Source organism: Colobus angolensis, unplaced genomic scaffold (assembly GCF_000951035.1).
Source record: "Colobus angolensis palliatus isolate OR3802 unplaced genomic scaffold, Cang.pa_1.0 Scaffold178, whole genome shotgun sequence".
Classification (NCBI taxonomy): domain Eukaryota; kingdom Metazoa; phylum Chordata; class Mammalia; order Primates; family Cercopithecidae; genus Colobus; species Colobus angolensis.
The window spans coordinates 5,403,931-5,411,614 of NW_012114910.1; the positions used below are offsets into that span (position 1 = coordinate 5,403,931).

At 40.3% G+C, this 7,684-nt stretch overlaps 1 protein-coding gene and 1 pseudogene across 1 annotated transcript in view; one reads left to right on the forward strand and one right to left on the reverse strand.

Annotated features, from left to right (window-relative positions):
- The window catches only part of NLRC5 (NLR family, CARD domain containing 5), an 83,667-nt gene that overhangs the window by 71,185 nt on the left and 4,798 nt on the right, over positions 1-7,684 (reverse strand). The window lies entirely within an intron of this gene.
- LOC105509595 overlaps positions 1-7,684 on the forward strand; it is a 32,226-nt pseudogene that overhangs the window by 5,043 nt on the left and 19,499 nt on the right.

Here is a 7,684-nt window from a genome sequence, read left to right on the forward strand (position 1 = left end):
ATGTTGCCCAGGCTGGATTCAAACTCCTAGGTTCATGTGATCCTTCTGCCTTAGCCTCCTGAGTAGCTGGGACTGCAGGCACGGGTCACCACAGCCAGCTAAATGATATTTTAAAAAACAGCATTATCACATTGTAACAGTAGAAATAGAGGCATTAGCAAATTGAGATAAAAACTTGCCGTGGACTGAATGTTTGTGTCCCACCTCCCCCACTGATTCACCTGGTGAAGCCTAAATACCCAGTGTGATGGTATTTGGAAGTGGGGCCTTTGCGAAGTGATTAGGTCAAGAGGGTGGAGCCCTTATGATGGGATTACCGCCCTCACAAGAAGAGGCTGGAGGCTGGGCACGGTGGCTCACGCCTGTAATGCCAGCACTTTGGGAGGCCAAGGTAGGCAGATCACTTGAGATCAGGAGTCTAAAACCAGTCTGCCCAACATGATGAAACCCCATCTCTAATAAAAATATAAACATTAGTCAGGCGTGGTGGCAGGCACCTGTAGTCCCAGCTACTCAGGAAGCTGAGGCAGGAGAATCACTTGAACCCAGGAGGCAGAGGTTGCAGTGAGCCGAGATTGTGCCACTGCAGTCCAGCCTCGGCGACAGAGCAAGACTCCATCTCAAATAAACAAAAGAAAACAAAAACAAAACAAAAACAAAAACGAAAACAAAAGGAAAAAGGAAGAGGCTGGAGAGCGCTTGCTCTTTCTCTTTCTCTTTGCTCTCTGCCCTGTGAGGACACAATGAGAAGGTGCCGTCTGTAAACCAGGAAGTGCATCCTCTCCAGACACCAGGTCTGCTGGCTTCCTGATTAGGGACTTCCCAGCTTTCAGAACTGTGAGAAACAAGTTTCTGTTGTTTAAGCCACCCAGTCTATAGTATTTCATTCTAACAGCCCAAGCTGACTAAGACAAACTTGCCTTCGACCACAGAAAGTGAAAGAAAATAAAACCCACTCTAAGTTAACAGGCAGATAAAAAACAATGCCACTTTATGTACAACAGGCTGCTTTAACAGAACTTGGTAAAATTATATGAGCAGTCATTAGAGAAAAGAGGTAGTATTTATATGACTTAAATATTTCATAATAAAACAGTTTAAGTTAATTTTAAGTCGAATTTTAAGTTAGAATTGGATATAAAGAAACAAATAAAGGCAATTCTATCAAAAGGCTATTTGTTGGAAGGATCAGGCAATAGCAAAAAAGCTCCCAAACATAATAAAATGCATAATAAGGTGACCATCATTCAAACTTTAAGATGCTTGAATTAAAAATGGAAAAAAATTGGCCAAATGGGTGGAATAGAGTCCAAGTGAGCCTCACACTCATTTAAAATACAGTATTTAATCCATGATATTGAGAGAAAAAAGGGGGGAAATAAGTGGTGTTAAAATACGTAGCAATACGCCGTCTCTTTCCTGCCACCATGAGGAAGGTCTTGACTTCCCCTTTGCCTTCCACCATAATGGTGTTTCCCGAGGCCTCCCTCACCATGCGGAACTGGTGTTTTGAAGCCTATGGACCTTAATTGTGTCATCAAACTTTTTGAAGAGACTGCTAAAGATGGCTTAGAAGAAAAACAACTTAAATCTGTCAAGAAACTGGTACAGTGTTATCAGAATGAACTTCCCTTAAGGGATCTAGTACAGACATTTAAAATTCTGAATCTGTGTGCAGTAAAAATCGAAAGCCAGCCGCATTTTGTGGAATCTGCATATGATATCATAAAATAGTGTGGCTTGCTATTTTTGAAAAAGAAAGTATCGGATGAAATAACTTATGCTGGAGATACTGCTAATTCAATGGCACTTCTGGATACTTAATGAAAATACCAAGTTCTGAATTGAGGATACAGAATTGTAAACTTATTGTTGACTTTTATCATGCAGAACTACCAAAGAAGCGTATTCCAGGTTACCAGCAAGCGAGTTCATTATACAAGATTCAAATGACTGAAGTTGGAGGACTGGCAAAAACAATGGTCCAGTTAATGACCTTGCTTGAAAATCAACTTGTTGAGAAACTTTAGGTACTCCAAGTTCTGCAGCATCTCTCGACTTCTGAAGTTAACTGTACTGTAATGATGAAAGCACAAGCAGCCAATGGAATCTGTGCTTACCTCAATGACCCAGATTTCTCTAGACGGCTTTTATTTCCTTCATCAGAAACACTTTGGAACTTATCAGAGAAATATTCAAAAGAAGAAATTGTTCAACAGCTTAGTAACTTGGAATGCTTACTGGCTTTGAAGGAAGTATTTAAAAATCTATTTATGAGAGGCTTTAGTCATTATGACTGTCAGCTTAGAAATGACATATTAGTGATCACTACAGTTATAGCTCAAAATCCTGGAATGCCAATGATTGAATGTGGCTTTACCAAGGATTTGCTACTGTTTGCAAACTTTAATGAAGTTAAAAGTCAAACCCTTTGGTAAAGGACTTAAATTTTCTAAATCCTATGAAGATTTTGAGTTGAATAAATTACTATTCAATATAATTGTGATCTTATGTAAAGATTTACCTACTATACAGGTAAAGAGTAATCAAGGCAGGAAAATTAACAAAAATTGTATCACTTTGTAGTATAAAAATATATATATGGCAATATGAGTGTTTTAAATTTAAAGAATTATTTTTAACTAAGTAATTAAATTAAAAATTTCTGCATGGAAATGAAAAACACAGCCATATAGCATTTCACACCCACATAGAATGGCTGTAATGAAAAAGACACATGTTGATGAGAATGTAGAGAAGCAGGACACTGTATATATTGCTGATGGAAATGTAAAATGGTCCAGCCACTCTGAAAAAACAGTTTGGCAGTTTTGGCAGTTCCTTAGAACAGCTGTCCCCAAACTCTTTGGCCCAGGGACCAGTTTTGCGAGAGAGAATTTTTTCCACAGATGCGGTTTGGAGGTGGGAGATGGATTCGGGATGATTCAAGCTCACTGCATTTATCATTAGATTCTCATCAGAAACTCTCAACCTAAATCCCTCCCATGCGCATTTCACAACTGAGTTTGTTCTCCTATGAGAATCTAATGGAACCGCTGATCCGACAGGAGGCAGAGCTCAGGCAGTAATACTCGCCCGCCGGTTGCTCACCACCTGCTGTGTGGCCCAGTTCCTAAAAGGCCATGGACCCGCACTGGTCTGTGGTCCAGGGATTAGGGAACCCTGCCTTAGAATGTAAAACAACAGAATTACCATCTAATCCAGCAATTCCATGCCTAGGTCTATTCCAAGAGAAATGAAAATATACATCCACACAAAAACTCGTATATGAATGTTCATACCAGCATTATCCATAACAGTCAAAAAGTGAAATCAACCCAAACACCCAAAAGCTCATGAATGGAGAAACAAACTGTGATATAGCTATACAATGGAACATTATTCAACAATAAAAAGGAACAAAGTTTATGCCATGTGGAAAAAGATCACTAAAGATCACATATTGTATGATTCTATTTACGTAAAATGTCCAGAAAAGGCAAATCTATTGAAACAGCAAGTAGATTAGTGGTTGCCTGGGCCGGGGACAGAAATAGGAATAATTCTAAATGGGTATGAGGAATATTATGGCAGTAATGAAAATGTCCCAAAACCAGATTGTGGTGATGGTCACATAACTCAGTAAATTTACTAGAAATCACTGAACTGTACACCTAAAATGGATGGATTTTACGGTATGTAAATTACACCTCAATAAAGTCATTAAAAATAATGCATTATAAATTAACGTAATAACGTATTCTTTATTGTCTTTTTTTTTTTCTGTATAGTAAAAATGGCAACAAACAAAATGAAAGCAACAAACTGGGAAGTGTTTTGTACCACCTATGACGGTAATCTAATTTTCTTTTCTTTTTTTTTTTTTTTTGACACAGGGTCTTGCTGTGTCACCCAGGCTGGAGTGTGTGGTGCAATCATAGCTCATGCAACCTGCTACTCCTGAGTTCAAGTGATCCTCCTGCCTCACCCTCCGGAGTAGCTGAGACAATAGGCATACTCCACCATGCCAGGCTAATTTTTATTTTTTTGTAGAGACAGGGTTTCCCTGAGTTGCCCAGGCTGGTCTTGAACTCCTGGACTGAAGTGATTCTTTCCTCATTGGCCTCCATAAGTGCTGGGATTACAGGCGTGAGCCTCTGCTCACCTGGGTCTAAATTCATTTTTTTTTTTTTTTTTTTTTTTTTTTTTGAGATGGAGTCTCCATCTGTCGCCCAGGCTGGAGTGCAGGGGCACGATCTCAGCTCACTGCAACCTCTGCCTCCTGGGTTCAAGTGATTCTCCTGTCTCAGCCTCCTGAGAAGCTGGAATTACAGGCACCCACCACCACACCTGGCTAATTTTTGTATTTTTAGTAGAGATGGGGTTTCACCATGTTGGTCAGGCTGGTCTCGAACTCCTGATCTCAGGTGATCCACCTGCCTCGGCCTCCCAAAGTGCTGGGGTTACAGGCGTGAGCCACTGCACACGGCCCATAAATTCAAATTTTAAAAAGCTGTGGTTGGCTGGGCGTGGTGGCTCAAGCCTGTAATCCCAGCACTTTGGGAGGCCAAGACGGGCGGATCACGAGGTCAGGAGATCGAGACCATCCTGGCTAACATGGTGAAACTCTGTCTCTACTAAAAAATACAAAAAACTAGCCAGGCGAGGTGGTGGGTGCCTGTAGTCCCAGCTACTCGGGGAGGCTGAGGCAGGAGAATGGCATAAACCCGGGAGGCGGAGCTTGCAGTGAGCTGAGATCCGGCCACTGCACTCCAGCCTGGGCGACAGAGCGAGACTCCGTCTCAAAAAATAAAAAATAAAAATAAAAATAAAATAAAAATCTGTGGCATGTGTATATTTTAAATGTGTGTGTATTTGCATACATAGAGACCAACTCTGGGAAGCTACACAGGAAACTGACGACAGGGTTGTGTCTGAGGAGGGCCCTGGGGATGCCGGGAAAGATGAGCCTTTTCCACTGTGGACCCTTTTTAGGACCCTTTGAACCATTCAAACTTTTTAATGTGCATATTTTGATTTTTTCTAAAAAAAGAAGCCTCAAGAACATTTACATTAAAAACTAGAATAGACATTTCCCCAATGTGTAAGGAAGAGAAATACAAGATGATGAGTAAATAAGAAATTATCAGTGATAGCTCACAAAAAATGAAACTTCCCTAAATAATGTGAAATAAAAGAGAAATAGGAAGGCAATAGGTAGGGAAAAATATCTGCACTAAGTAGGACGGATGGAGGATGAATATTACAATTAAAAAGCAGCCAGATGGGGTGGCTCACGCCTGTAATCCCAACACTTTGGGAGGCCGAGGTGGGAGGATAGCTGGAGCTCAGGAGTTGGAGAACAGCTTGGGCTACATTGCGCAACTCAGTCCCTACAAAAAATAAAAGATTGGCTGGGCGTGGTGGTGTGTGCCTGTAGTCGTAGCTAATCGGGAGGCTGTGGCAGAGGATTGCTTGAGCCCAGGAGTTTGAGGCTGCAGGGAGCTCTCGCCACTCCAGTCCAGCCTGAGCAACAGAGTGAGACCCCATGTCAAAAAAAAAAAAAAAAAATTAAAAAGTAATTCATATCTACTGAGAAAATATTTCACTTTACTTTTGAGTTTAACATTTATGCATGTTTGATAAGGACACTACATTTCTATTGGAAAAGCAGTTGACAAAGTTGAACAGACAATATAGCAAATATTTGCTACTTGCCACGTGAGTATCTTTCGGCATGATTTAATTCTCCCAACTCCACCTGGATGCCTCATGTGCATTTCAAAATTTCCAAGTCCGAAACTGAGCTCCTGATCTCTCTTCCCAAACCGCTCCCCAGACCACCTTCCCCACTTCAGTTACGGGCAGCTTCATGCTTCCTTGAGCTCAAGCCCAAAGATGGCTTCATTTTCCAAGTGCATTCCAGAATCTTGCTTCCTCTACTGCTCTGGCCTAGCCTGGACACCATCATTTCTCATGGGGATTACTGCAACTGCCTCCTCCCTGGTCTCCGTCCACCCGTCCCCCAATAACCTTCTCCACGCAGGAGTCAGCTGTTAAGACACAGCCTGCATCAGGTCCTGTGACATTAGGTTCCATGCCCCTCAGAGCCTTCTCATCCCTCCCAGAATGAAAGCCAACTTCCTGCCCAGCACTACCAAGATGTTTGAACAGTTTTTTAAAAAATCAAACTTGATCACTTTAAATTTATCCTTATTGTGTTGGTTGGTTATTTTTGGCTTATTTTTTTTAATGAACACTTGGCAATTTATAGTTTTGAAAAAGTTGCTCTTTTTGTCAAGATGGTCAAACATAGTATAGCTCACAGTTGTATATAATATTTTCTTGTTTATTTTGTTTGTTTGTGTTTTTTTTTTTTTTCTTAGACAGAGTCTCGCTCTGTTGCCCAGGCTGGAGTGCAGTGGTGTGTAGCTGGGACCACAGGTGCCCACCACCACGCCCAGCTAATTTTTTGTATTTTTAGTAGAGACGGGGTTTCACCATGTCAGCCAGGATGGTCTTGATCTCCTGACCTCGTGATCCACCCGCCTCGGCCTCTCAAAGTGCTAGGATTACAGGCGTGAGCCACCGCGCCTGGCCTTTTTTTTTGAGACAGAATCTCACTCTGCCACCCAGGCTGGAGTGCAATGGCATGGTCTCGGCTCACTGTAGCCTCCACCTCCCAGGTTCAAGTGATTCTCCCGCCTCAGCCTCCTGAGTAGCTGGGACTACAGGCGCTTGCCACCACAGCCAACTAATTTTTGTACTTTTAGTAGAGACGGGGTTTCACCATGTTGGCCAGGCTGGTCTCAAGCTCCTGACCTCATGATCTGCCCACCTCGGCCTCCCAAAGTGCTGGGATTACAGGCGTGAGCCACCGCGCCCTGCCTATTGTCTTATAATTTTAAATCTCCTCAAGGCTTCACATTTAATTTAGTTTACTTTTTGTCTTTTTCTTCTTTTTAGATTCACCAGCAGTTGGTAACTCTTATGTTTGAAAACATTTATCAATTTTGTTGGAATTATCCCTTTTTTAGTTCTGTAATTTTTACTTTTATCTTTTTATTTCTTTCCCCTAATTTAGTGAGGCTGTTTGTTACTCTTTAAAATTATAAACGGTATTGCTTAAGCCATTGCTAGCCTTTACCTTTTAAAAAATAATAAAACACTTTTGGTCAATTTCAATAAATGTATATCAAATACTTATGTGCTAAGTAGATTGAAATTATAATTTGGAATGGAGTAATTTAACAAAGGGTTGTTTTTATGGCTTTATCATTAGTTTTTGTTGTATTACACTATACAAAGAATAAGTCTTGTGCAATTTCTACTTTGAGGAATATGTTGAGATTTTCTTTTTTCCTTAGTATATAATAAATTTTAAAACATTTCATGAACATTTAAAAAGTGTTCTTTTACAATAAAAATGGATTTCTATTTCACAATTATATCAAAATCATGTCTAGATGAAACCAAAATTTAAATGTAAGAAGTTAAACCGTGAAAGTACCAGAAGTCTGTATGTTCAATTTATAACAATTCATGAAGTTGTATACTTACATTTTTCTATGTGTTATGTTTCATGACAAAAAAGTTAAGAAAATTTAAGTGCTCAAACAAAACATGGAAAAAAATATTCTTTTTTAACTTAAAAAAAATTTCTCTTTAAAAAAATAGAGGCGCC